We start from the raw sequence: 13057 nt of genomic DNA, 5'->3' as shown, positions 1-13057 counted from the left end.
AGCACGCTCCTCCCACTGAGGGTGTGGAAGGGGACGGACGGTGCCCCCAGCTGTCCGGAAGCAGATTATTTCCATTTGCAAACCCACTGCCTCAACCTCACATCCTGTCCTAGAGTTCCTGAGACCTTTCCAATACAGGCCCTTTTGCTTAAACTAGACTCTGAGGATCCTGGTGTCTACCATAGGAGCTCACCCCTATTTGCCCTGAACCAGCTTCCAGAACCTCGTTCTACCTCAAATGTATCTTCTTTGGTCCAAATGCGTGTGTTAGATGCAAACTGCAGTTTCTCAGACTTGGTCACCCAGGCGCCCCCGACAAGGTCTTTACAAAAATATTTTCTTTTTTTTTTTTTTTTTTTTTTAAGATTTTTTTTTTAATTTTTATTTATTTGACAGAGAGAGAGAGAGAGCACAAATAGGCAGAGAGGCAGGCAGAGGGAGAGGGAGAAGCAGACTCTCCATCGAGCAGGGAGCCCGACACGGGGCTCGATCCCAGGACCCCGGGACCACGACCCGAGCCGAAGGCAGCCGCCCAACCGACTGAGCCACCCAGGCGCCCCTACAAAAATATTTTCTTTTCGATGGAAAATCTTCAAAGGATTAATACAATCATCTGCTGGTGGGATGATGGTGCTGTCAGCGCTCTGGATCAACCTTCACATTAAAGGGTACGGACACAGAGTTGCAGGGACACTGGCTTTCTAGAACGGTAGGGATCCGGAGGCAGCGATGGAGCTTGGGGAAGCCCAGATTTCCAATATCTCTTCCCCCCTAAGGAACTGCCCTTCCTGAAGCTGAGTTTGGTTGAGAAACAGGAGAGTCCAATGTTGGTAAACATTCTCTTGAGCAAAAGCCATTGATTGCTAGAGCAAATTCACCTACTTGAATTGTAATGGTAAGCGCAGCATATAAAAGTTCAAGGGCAGAGCAACACCCGCGGATGGTGATGAGGAAGTCCCATGGGACTTGGTGGCGGAGGAGAGAACAGCCATTACTCTCCCAAGATTGTTATGATCTGATGCAGGACAGAGAGACCCAGAGGGGTCAGTGAATTGCAGCTTGCCCTCCCTCTCCTGTGTCCCCACCCAGCCCTTCTCCCCGACCACCAGCTCTGCTGACCAACCGCTGCCCAAAGCCAATCCCCAGATGCTTGGCTGTGGTCCACTGTGCCCAAGTAGTCCATATGAAAGGACTCTTGTGAATTGCGTTAGGTTGATAATGGTGTTGCACTCGCGTTGGAAAAAAGAGAAAGTCCTCATCTATTATAGGTACATACTGAAGTACTTAGGGGTAAGATTATGCTCTGTGTAGGACTGGCTGTACAATGGCGCTGGAAAACAAGAAGAAAGGTTGGGTTTTGTAGGATGCACGCACCACACCAAGCGATGGGAATGACTGGGGCGGCTGGGGGGCCGTATCTGCTACCTTAGTTGCCCTGTGCATCTGCTGTGTTTGTGTGTCTTGGAGTGGGGGATGGAGGAGTCAGGAAGCAGTTGAGGAAACGGAAAAGATCCTCAAGGCTCCCTCAAGAAACCCCCACCCCAGGGCACCTGGGTGACTCAGTTGGTTAAGCATCTGTCTGGCTCAGGTCATGACAGGTCATGATCCCGGGGTCCTGGGATGGAGTCCCGCACGGCGCTCCCTGCTCAGTGGGGAGTCTGCTTCTCCCTCTGCCCCACCGGTGCACGTGCACGCCCACTCGTGCACGTGCACGCCCGCTCGTGCTCTCAGGGGAAAAAAAAGATAAATAAAATATTTTTAAGGAAGAAGAAGAAAGAAAGAAAAAAAAGAAAAGAAAAGAAAGAAAGCCCCATCCCAACTAGCACCTGGCAAACTTGCACAATGGCCTAAGTGTGAGATAAGGGGAGGGGGAGGAGGAGGGACTGGAAAATCCTTCAGTGCTCCTTGAGCATGTGCGTTAAAAGTCGGGAGGAAAAGCTAGAGGTGGCAGGAGGCAGATTAACATGCTCACACCCAGGAGAAAAAAGAGAACCAATTTTCAACCCGGAAGGATACATTTTAACGTGTGTGAGCTGGCCCTATGGTTCTTCCAAACAAGGCGAAAGCATCTGTGACCTCGGGATCCTGAGATGCAGTCGGGTTATTGAGTTTTTTTTAACTGATGTTTGGAGGACAGGGTTTCAGACCAAAGGATGCACTTTTTTTTTTTTTTTTAGATTTTATTTATTTATTTGACAGAGAGAGAGACAGCGAGAGAGGGAGCACAAGCAGGGGGAGTGGGAGAGGGAGAAGCAGGCTTCCCACTGAGCAGGGAGCCCGATGTGGGGCTCGATCCCAGGACCCTGGGATCATGACCTGAGCCGAAGGCAGACGCTTAACTGACTGAGCCACCCAGGCGCCCCAGGATGCACTTTTTAAAAGGTACCTTCGAAATTGAAGTTTTTACATATTTAATTGAGACACAAAAGCTCTTTTTCCAGGAAAAATGTAGAAATCCTCATTCTCTCGGGCATTGTTTTGGTAAGGGCAGAAGAAGACGGTGCAGGACCGGCCAGGACCGGCCAGCACAGCAGCCAGGAAGGTGGCAAGGGGTCTGCACTTCTGCGCACGGATCTTCTTCTCCAAAGCTCAGCTTCCTGGAAAGGGATTTCTTTTACACTACTCCCCCTTCCCCCACTCCCCACGCAGCTCCACTTTTGGGTCACTTTAGGATCTCAGCTGGTGGTCACACGGCGTCTTCAGGCTTCTGAGCCAAACTCCTTCTTTTAAAACAGTGAGGATTATTTAAAATGGGAACCGCTTTCGAAATGGGGATTATTTACGTAGAGGAATGTTATAGGGACAGGATGAAGCAGAAGGGAATATTTTGTGTTGGAAAAATAAATGATCGGTGTGCATCCACTGGGCAAGGTCAGTGAATTCAGACAAAATGTGAACCCCATGGAAACAAAGTCAAGAGGAAAACTACTGCACGAGGTTCTAAAAGAGATAAAAGCTATTCAGAGTGCTCTATCTCAGGATAAGAGAGCAGGGAGGGAGGACGTAGCAAAGGTGGACGGCAGGAGGGGTGCCCAAGGCAAGAGAGTGGCAGGTGCATGGAGGCTCGCAGTCAGAACGAGGAGAGACTGAGACTGCAAAACGCCAGCCCCGAGAGGACAGCCTGCTCAGTCCTCCCGGCGGACTGACTTCAGGCTCTCAATCTCCTCGTCCCACAATAAAGTGCCAATAAAATGGTAGGGCAGTCGGGGCGGGGGGAGCAGAGGCACCAAGTCTTCTAAAAGGTTTAATTGCTGATGGTTTTCCCTGTGAAGGGGATCGTAATACTCCACCTCCACATCTGCCTCCTTGGCATAAGTGTTATTTTGGGTTGAAAGCAATTGAGAATCAACAAGGGCAGGGAGAGTTCTCTGCTCTCCCGTCAACTGTCTAAAAGCAGGGTATAAATTTCCCTTTGTGAAGGTGTCTCCCCCCATCCAAACTCTCTAAATCCCATCCCTCCCCCACCCCACGCCCCCATACCAGGAAGAGGACAGAACTCTTATCACCAGAGACAGAAACAAGTTTGCAGAAACAGACTTTACTAAAAGAACTCTGATCTTCCATTAGTCCCCCCATATGTTTTCTAGTTAACCTCCTCATTATTCCTCATCTCTTGAAACCCAAACTCCCCTTTCTTTGTTAAAATGGTATATAAGCCCCCCAAGTCAACTGCTTCTTAGAGTTTCACTTTTTTTTTTCTCTGAACTCTCATGTACAGAAATGTTAGTAAGAATTGTGTGCCTTTTCTCCTGTTAAGCCATCTTTATTTTTTTTTAGTTTAACTTGCAGGCCCTCAGGACTGAACCAAAGAGGGTAGAGGAAAAGTTTTCTTCCTTGACAAATGTATGCAAGGACTAGTTAAACATACAAAATGGAGACCGCTGGATTAATTACCAGCCCCCATGAAAACAATTCATCTAAGGTAATTAAGGTCCTTGAGGCCACCCATGTCCTACTGACAGCAGGTAGAAATACCGGCCCAAGCCCAAACAGAAAATTTGATACCAGGGTGCCCGGGTGGCTCAGTCAGTTAGGCATTTGCCTTTCAATTGGGTCATGATCTCAGGGTGCTGGGATCAAGCCCCGTATGGGGCTCTCTTCTCCCTCTCCCTCTGTGCTCTTTCTCTTGCACTCTCTCAAATAAATTAATAAAATCTTAAAAAAAAAAAGAAAGAAAAAAATTTGATACCAGGTTGACCTGTTTAGATTTTGACACAGCTAGCGATTATAGTACTCATTTGAGCATTATTTGTACCATAATTTTTTTTTTTTTAAAGATTTTATTTATTCATTTGAGACAGAGAGAATGAGATACAGAGAGCATGAGAGGGAGGAGGGTCAGAGGGAGAAGCAGACTCCCTGCCGAGCAGGGAGCCCGATGCGGGACTCGATCCTGGGACTCCAGGATCATGACCTGAGCCGAAGGCAGTCGCTCAACCAACTGAGCCACCCAGGCGCCCTGTACCATAATTTTTTAAAAACGGTTTTATTGAGACATAAAACAAACATGAACTGCACATTTTAAAGTGTACAGTTAGAGAAGTTTTGACATACGTGTACACCCATGAAACCATCACCACCATCAAGATAGTGAACATAACAGGGTTCTTGGGTGGCTCAGTCGGTTAAGCATCTGACTTTTGATTCCAGCTCAGGCCTTTCTCTCAGGGTCGTGAGTTCAAGCCCCACATTGGGCTCCACGCAGGGTACGGAGCCTGCTTAAAAAAAGAGAGAGAGGGGCGCCTGAGTGGCTCAGTCAGTAAGCTTCTGCCTTCGGCTCAGGTCATGATCCCAGGGTTCTGGGATCGAGCCCCGCATCGGGCTCCCTGCTCTGCGGGAAGCCTGCTTCTCCCTCTCCCACTCCCCTGCTTGTGTTCCCTCTCGCTGTGTCTCTCTCTGTCAAATAAATAAATAAAATCTCTTCAAAAAAAGAGAGAGAGAGTGAATGTACCTGTCACTGCCTAAAAGTTTTCTCATGCCCTTTTGATACCATAGTACTTTTAGGTACCAAAATAGCAGTATGTTTGTGGGTGTAAAACCCTTGTTTTAGACTTTCATGGGCAATTTGCTTAGATTTCTGGATCTCTCTTCAATCCCTTTCCCCGGTGTACCCTCCCAAGCCTGACACCCTTACCCCAAACCCTCCCAGCTGTCATCACCACTTGCCTCCTGAACCTCCCACCAAACCCTCTAGCTCCGTCCCACAGGGGCAGTGGCTACTCTGTGAGCTCACGTAGCCCTGAGGGTGCCTTGAGGAGGGTTCTGGGTAGGAAGGAGGCAGCAAAGTCAGGGGAAGCCAGACTCTGGGAGATGTAATGTCTTTATGGAGGCTAGGTTTGATCTAGTTCCACATTACATGAATTTGAAAGGTTTTAAATAGAATACTGATGTTATTAAAAATGGCATTTTGATATTACTTGAGAACAACACTACAATATCAGTATTGTCGTTTTGATGTAATACCAGCAAAAGTGGATCTCATGAATAAGGTACCTTTGATCGAGGTGCTTATATAGTTAGCCCAGAATAAAAAACTGGGAATGAGACATTGTAATCCACACAAGGATCTGAATGTTTAGAGTAGAACTTTCTGTGGTTGTCCTGGTCTTGCTTCTATTTCAAAAATCCCTAAAATATGCCACTTTCCAAATGGGTATATTTGGGAAGGAGGTATGTGTAATGTAAACTTAAAATTTCAACAGAAATATGTTATGGCTACAATTGTTCTGAGGGCTTTTTGGTTTTGTTTGTTTATTAATTAATTCTAATGGAACGAGATAATACTGGCCCCAGCTCCCTTTTGAAATGTTACACTTAAATGTAGGGGGTACACTTAACACTTAAAGTTTCTAATAATTTTTAGTATTAACTTTAGCATTTTTCTGACATTTCTAATTAGCTTTAAGAAAATTAATTGAGGGGCACCTGGGTGGCTCAGTCAGTTAAGCGTCTGCCTGTGGCTCAGGTCATGATCCCGGGGTCCTGGGATTGACCCCCATGTCGGGCTCTCTGTTCAGCAGGGAGTCTGTCTCTCCCTCTGTGATCTCTCTCACTTTCGCTCTCTCTCAAATAAATAAATAAATAAATAAAATCTTAAAAAAAAAGGAAGCTAAATTGATATAATACTCAGGAATGAAAACCTGACAAAAACTATCTGAATAAAAGATAAACAATGGTGCTAATTCCCATTTTTAAAAATGGACAAAACCTTTAAAAAGATACACTTATCTGTATTTTTTTTTCCTCTCAGAGATATGATCTCATAATTGCATGAAATTGCCTCTGAGATATCAGATGTCCCGAACCTCTGTCCTTTGTGCTCCTCTGGAGGGACGTTAAAATTCTTCATGCTTTTCCGACATGAAAGGCTCCTCAGTAAAGCTGACAAACTGGATGTTCCGGAACTGCACAATCCGGAGCGGATTCCAAGATGGCTGAGACCAGGACAGATGGGTCATCAGATACAGAAAGAGAGGTCGAGGGAGGGGCGCAGAAGTGGCTAAATCGGGGCATCTGAGCCACGTAAGCATAAGTTTTGTAAGGACCATGTATAATATTGTGCTCCAAAGGTGAGAAAACAGAAGTTAAAAAAATGTAATTGGCCCTTCCTGTTCTCCTTCATGTGCCTCTCCACTTCCTTTCCTCTCCCCTCCCCCTCCTCCCCTTCTGCTTTCCTTCTCCTCCTGTTCCTTTCCTCAGCAATTCTGCCCTAAAGTCCTGAAGGGTGGTAGAGCAAGTTTCGTGTCTGTGAGGACTTGGAGCCCAGGTGGGGCAGGGAAGGCCTCCGTGCGTGTGGCAGATGCTGCTGGGTAGGCAGGCCAGGCAGGCCAGGCAGGTATGAGGAGGGCGTCCACATGGGGAAGGGGTGGCAGAGATGGATTCCACACAGGGGCTCGATCAAAGAAGTGAGTATACTTGGAAGAATGGGAGCTGGGCCTCTCACTGTTGGAGAAAGGAGTTACAAATACAGAAAGGGAGAAAACCAGAATGAACCCTGTGGTTTGGGGTCGGAGCATAAGGTATTGGTATGAACTCATGGATTTCAATAAAAATTTAGAAATAACTGTGTGTCTGTGTACATATATTTCTAGCATGGTCTGTGAGGAGGGCCTTGGAGCAGCAAGAGCTCAATAGCAGTGAGCACATCTGATGCCCAGATCTTGGTTTCTAAATACCATTTGCCACGAGAAGCCCCTTGGAGAAGTCGCTGACGCCAGGGCCGGCACAGAGAATGTAGAAGATTAACCTGGAACATACATCTGTGCCAGAAAAAAATGGGAATGCTCGGAGGGTGATTGGAACGTGTGAAAAGGACACAGAAGTCAGCCTGTGGGGGTTGACTACCTATAGGGGCTACCAAATATAGGACGATTTGGGCATCAGTGAAAAGATGGTGACAGATTATAACCCAGTGAATAAAGTAGGAAATCATGAGTCCATACTGAATCAAGAGTCTGATGAGGAGTGGGATGTTTTTCAGTACCTCTCTCAAAATACACATTAATTACAGAGGGCAAAAGAATCACTTCATGGTGAAGAAGGCTAGCAGATGCCACCTAGTCAGATGATTGGTAATGAGAGAGGTCGAAATCCTGCACTTATGTGAGGAGGCAGTGAGAACGTACCACCACCTCTGTTCCTGCTACAAATGTGCACTGAAATCCAGTCGTGAGGAAGCCTCAGACAAATGACAACGGAGGGACACTCTCCAAAGCAACTGTCCTAGTCTCTCCAAAAGTGGCCTGATCACCAGGGTCAAGGAAAGGCAATGTTGACCATGAACTGGATCTTTTCTCCATGAAGGCCATTCTTTGGACAACTGGCAAAACTTGAGTGGGGTCCGAGGATTCGGGGGTATGAATGAGTCACTGCCAATCTCCTGATGCTGACAGTCGTGTGTCAGTTACATAGGAGAATGTCCTTGTTTGCAGAGAATGCACACGGAAGTGTTGGGTTTGATGGACCATCAGGTTGGCTCAGGGGGGAAAAAAAAGTTCTTTGTACCATAATTGCAGCTTTTCTGTAGGTTGGTGGTGGTTAGTAAAAATAGAACAAAAAATTAAATAAGCCATTGTATTCTTTTTTCTTTTTTTTTTAGACACATGTCTCAAAGGGAATCATTCACCACCTCACAGAAGTCAGCCTTGAAGGAGACAGACAGTAAGATGGAGACCTCTCCTGGTCTGGATGAATCATTCCCTCCATTCCCCCTTTCCTGACTCAAAGTCCAGGCAGAAACCCTCAGCAGTTTTTGCCTGACCCTCGACTTTGCCCATCACAGCATTTATCATACTATAATTGTAACTGCCCGTTTACCTATAAATTCCATGAGATTAGAGACATTGACTTGTTCACCACGGTATTCCTTAAGATCAGCACAATTTATTGGTTGTCTAGGAAAACCATATTTTTTCTCCTCTCAATACTTCACTTCTCACCCCAGATGTGGGGAGGGGGGTTCCTACACCAAATAATTCTTCAACCCTCCTGCAGACACCAACTGGGTGTCCTACTATTTCTGACCCCATCAACATGGAGGGACCGTCAGATCCCACGGGGGAAGGGCTCGGTCCCTCAACTCTGTGCCCACGTCACAGGCCAACTGCCTGTCCAGGTTCTCCCCTGTGCTTCTGACAGACTGGCCATAAAGCAGGCTTCCCACAACCTCCTCCTGAGGTTCCATCATACACTAGAACAGCCTACAGAACGAGGAGAACACTCACTTGCCAGTTTATAATATAAGAGAGGAAACGGATGAATAGCCAAATGAAGAGGTGTTTAAGGCAAGGTGCAAGAAGGGTCCCAAACACAGCGGCTTGTGTCCCAGGGAGCTGTCACCCTCCCGACATGTGGATGTGTTCACCACTCCGGACACTTTCCAAACCCTGTACTTTCGGGAATTTTAGGGAGGCTTCATCACATAGGCATGATCATCCATTAACTCCATTTCTAGCCCTTCTCTCAAGAATGAGGGCAGGGTGGGGGGGCAATGCTGAAAGTTCCAAGCTTCTAATCATGGCTTGGACTTTTTGGTGATGAGTCCCCATCCAGGAGCCATCCAGGAGTGTCCTCATCAGAATGGAAGACACTCCAATCACCCTGGAAATTACATGGGTTTTAGGAACTCTGTGTCAGGAACTAGGGTCAAAGACCAAATATTAGAACGGAGGACAGAGACACACATATATATTTCTTATTATTTCACACAGATATTCTTTTCTTGCTGAATGAAGGGAAGAATAGTTCATACTGACCCCAAAGAAGTCTTTCCTGTAGTTTTAGAATATTTTTCATTCAATAATTAAAAGGCAAAGACCAAGTGATCCAGCTGAATGATTAGCACGCTCCTCAGTGCCGACGGGGCCCTTTGCCTTCCATCGTGGAACTATTACGAAGTTTTACTCTTGAGTCTTTGCAGAGGAGACAGGGCAAAGCCTGGTGTGAGTCACTGCCGTAGATCAACATGACCTTGTTCTCTGAAGGGCTCACCGTGGGGAAACCTAAAAAGGAAGAAAACCAGAGCACTGCCAAAGCTCCTGAGCAGAGTCAAGGGCTCTGGCCCAGACACCAAGTTCCAGACTCTTAATAAATAAGGTTATCAAGGCTGCAAGCCCTCTCTCCCCACCCAAACCGCTGAATCGTGGCGGGCCTTCGGAAACATGCAGAATGAGTCCCTTTAAAGAAAACTCCGCTGAATAACCCAAAGACAGACATTTCTGCCTAAACCTTGAAAATGCCTACAAGCTGTCCACAGAGCCAATCTCCCTGCATTTTCTCACTGCAAATCCAGGCAGCCTGGCCGGCCCTCGGGGACAGGGCTGACTTTCTCTTCTGCTCAGCCTCTCCTCCAGAAAGAGTTTGGTGTGAAGAGGAAGAGAAGCCAGTGTTCTCCCCACAATAGGGGCAATTATTCGGAGCTGCCGCGGACCCGTGAAGTGTTTACCTTTTGTTTCACAACGTCACTGGAAGTGAGGGGCCCGGTAATTCTGATTCTCATACTGCCCTCTGGCCAAGAATAAAGGCGGTGGGTTGTTTTTCCAGTTGCTCGAAAAGGAAACAGTAACAGGTAGGAAGTTAGCACTTGGCCAAAGACTCTGGGTCACGACTTTGGGTTTCAACCCAATTCTCCAGCTATTGCATGAAACGCTTCCCAGGAATGACATCGAAATGAGCCTTGGTCCCCCTTTCCTACTTTCCATGTGCCTCGGGGACCTTGAGAGAGTAGGGCTGAGCACTTTAACCATCTTTCTGTTTGGTCTACTGGATGCCATCCGTGGTCAAGATAAGAAGCTGGACAGAGCTTGGGCTCTGAGGGTTTCAGGGTGCTCGGCCCTCCGTGGCAGGTCCGTCCCTCCGGGCCAGACTGCCACCCCGCTTTGGCTTCTGGGAAGGTCAGTGTTTGCTTCAAGATGCATTCCCAGAACGGTCCAGCCAGAATGGGCATCAGAGATGGGGATGCTAGCCCCAGCGTGGACAGTGGAAAGCAGAACGAAACCTCTCTGGGCTAACTCTTCTCATACGCAGGTTCAAGTCAGTAGAGCAGAATACCTTTGAGGGCATGCCCAGCTTTTTCATTGCCTTGAAAAACAGTGAAAGTTATTTCAGCAAAATTAAAAATTCATAATTCAGTCTCAAACGAGATTGTCATAACTAGAAACCGATGGTTTTCAATACTTTGATACATTTCTGGATTCAAATCCCAGCCTCTGAGCTTGGGAGGTTGGGGTTCAGATCCTGTCTCTCCCACTTACTGGTTGTGCAACCCGGGGGAAACTGCTTAACTCCTCTGTGCCTGTTTCCATGTCTATAAAATGGGGGAGGGGGAATGACAAGATGAGTTCCATAGGTTTTTGTGAGGATGAAAAACATTAAGTCCACATTAAGTAGTCCCCGTCACATAGTGAACACCCAGTAAACGCTGACACTCATCATTATTGTATTGCTATGACGTTTTAAGAATTTTCTATTTGAGAAAGAACGTGAATATGTAAAGCAGAATGAAACTAAAATGAACAGATCTGCACACGGAGCAAAGACTCGCACTTTCAAACCTCAAATAACTTCTTGTGAATATTAAAGTTCGATCTGGTTTTTCAGGCAACAGGGAATTCACTTCTGCCTTCCTAGTGATGTGCATCTTGTATTAAGTCTCTTTCCATTGAAAATGAATTCAAACTAGCTTAGGCAAGAAGAGGTACAGTGTGGGTGGGCAGAGAAGTACATTGCAGGAAAGGCAAGGACCGAGTTGGAATCAGGAGGTAGATGAGACCCATGTCCCCTGAATGTCCCCTCGCTCTCATCTACCGAAGCACTGCAACTGGCGTTGCTCAGGCTGCCTGGATTTGAAGCCGCTTAAAGGTCATCCTTCTGCAGGAACCCGCCCCCCCCCAACATGCGGGAGCCCTGGCCACCGGCAGCAGCCAGCACCATACCCTAATGACCCGGAGAGCATGAAGGAAGATGCGTTTCCTCTCTCTCGGATCCAGCTTGAAAACTCTTGAGAAGAACTCTGATTGGTGTACCTTTCGTCATCTGGAACCTACACCAAATCCCAGCTGGTCCTTGGGGGTGAGGTGGGTGGGCAGAGGAGGAAGATAGATTGATCAAAATAACGGCAGAGAGGGAGGCAAACAAAGCCATTGGATGTTCAGCACAACATCCCCTGATTCTCAGAGGAAACCAGGCCCACTTTTATAAGTGCTTTATGAATCAGAGTGCCTATGGGTTAAACGGACTTTCCAGCTGGAAATCACAGTTGGAGTCTACAGCGTGGATTCGGCTCTCCCAGGGACACCACCTTTCATGACCATCCATCCACTCATCATTCACGGAGAGGCCCGCAGGAGGTAATGTTTTGTTCGTGCAACAACAGGCTGCTTCCCGCCCATGGGGCCCCGGACAAGCCCTGGGCAGAAGGAACACGGACCAAGTCCTGCCCTCCCTGGGGGTGAGTCTCGAGAGCCAGGGAGCCGCTAACCCGGTCCCCGGGGAATGACTTCATTACTAAACTGGGAATTGATGAAAACAAGCGAGTGTTTCAGATCCACTTCAAACTGCCCGAGTTCCGTGGACTTCATGTTTATATAATTTCCACTATCTAAATCAGTTATAAAGTTGGGTGAAATTTTTTTTTTTTTTTTTTTGTCTCGCTCTGCACTTTGACTTCCTCACACTTTCAAGTTCATTTCTGCTCCCTCAGGTCCGTCTGGACGTTCTAAGAAAGACCTTTTTTATAGATTTTGCTCAACGCTGCAAAGGAACGGTTTGTTTTCATTCATCATGTCTAACACAGGCCCACCTCCAGGTCTCTGGGGAACCATATGAGGCATTTTCCAGAGTTATTTCCAGAATAAACAAGGCTTGAAAGGCAGGCCTTGCTTAACCACCGTCCACAGCTTTGCTTCGCCACTCCAGGCGGGAGGGGAAACTCCTTGACCTTCTGTAAATATTTCAACGCAACCAATTCCCTAAGGAATTAGAATTCGTATTTTGTTGTTGTTGTTGTTAACTCTGAAACATCCACAGAAAAGACACCTTTTTTTATCGCTATGTGCACATTATTGATGGTGAAAAGTTTCAACGCTGTATATTTACGGCCATTCACAAAAGAGTTTCACATTCCAAGACCCTCAGGCAAAAAGGGCACAAAAGAAGAGTCTAAATGATCAGAGTGTAGGGGTTGCTTTTATGCAGCCATCCACATGGAAAGAACTCGGACACACTGCGTGTGATTGAGAAATATTTCTGGCCACCGGCGTGGCCTGCTGCAGTGGAAACACCCAGTACCCTGAAAATGGAACTGATTAATGACAGACAAAGATGGCAAGAAGGCAGAATGTCATGTATTAAAAATATGTAAACTGCCCAGTTTGTCACGGGCACATATACCTGGGGAGAAGCTGTGGCTTGTGTTCAAAAAGAGATTCCTAAACCTTCCACTGATCCCCAAGCCATCCACAAGTTTGGGGAGGGGGAATCCTTAAATGGATCATCACGGGATAAGGGAAGCCCGAGGCATTTGGGGACTAGAAGCAGTTCTGTGTGTGTCAGAATGTGG

General features: G+C 46.9%; 1 long non-coding RNA gene across 1 annotated transcript; it reads right to left on the bottom strand.

The window, feature by feature from the left end:
• Positions 1-7956: 7956 nt before the first annotated feature.
• Positions 7957-11868, bottom strand: LOC145721078 (uncharacterized). The gene is made up of 3 exons (XR_014144544.1): positions 11433-11868; positions 9944-10578; positions 7957-9500 (listed from the first exon to the last, which is right to left on the bottom strand). It is a non-coding gene; the product is annotated as an uncharacterized LOC145721078 (long non-coding RNA).
• Positions 11869-13057: the final 1189 nt, after the last annotated feature.

The sequence above is a fragment of the Leptonychotes weddellii genome, chromosome 4 (assembly GCF_054177405.1).
Source record: "Leptonychotes weddellii isolate Sample4059 chromosome 4, ASM5417740v2, whole genome shotgun sequence".
NCBI lineage: Eukaryota > Metazoa > Chordata > Mammalia > Carnivora > Phocidae > Leptonychotes > Leptonychotes weddellii.
Note: the sequence above shows the minus strand (reverse complement) of the source record. Positions and strands in the feature narration are given on the sequence as shown.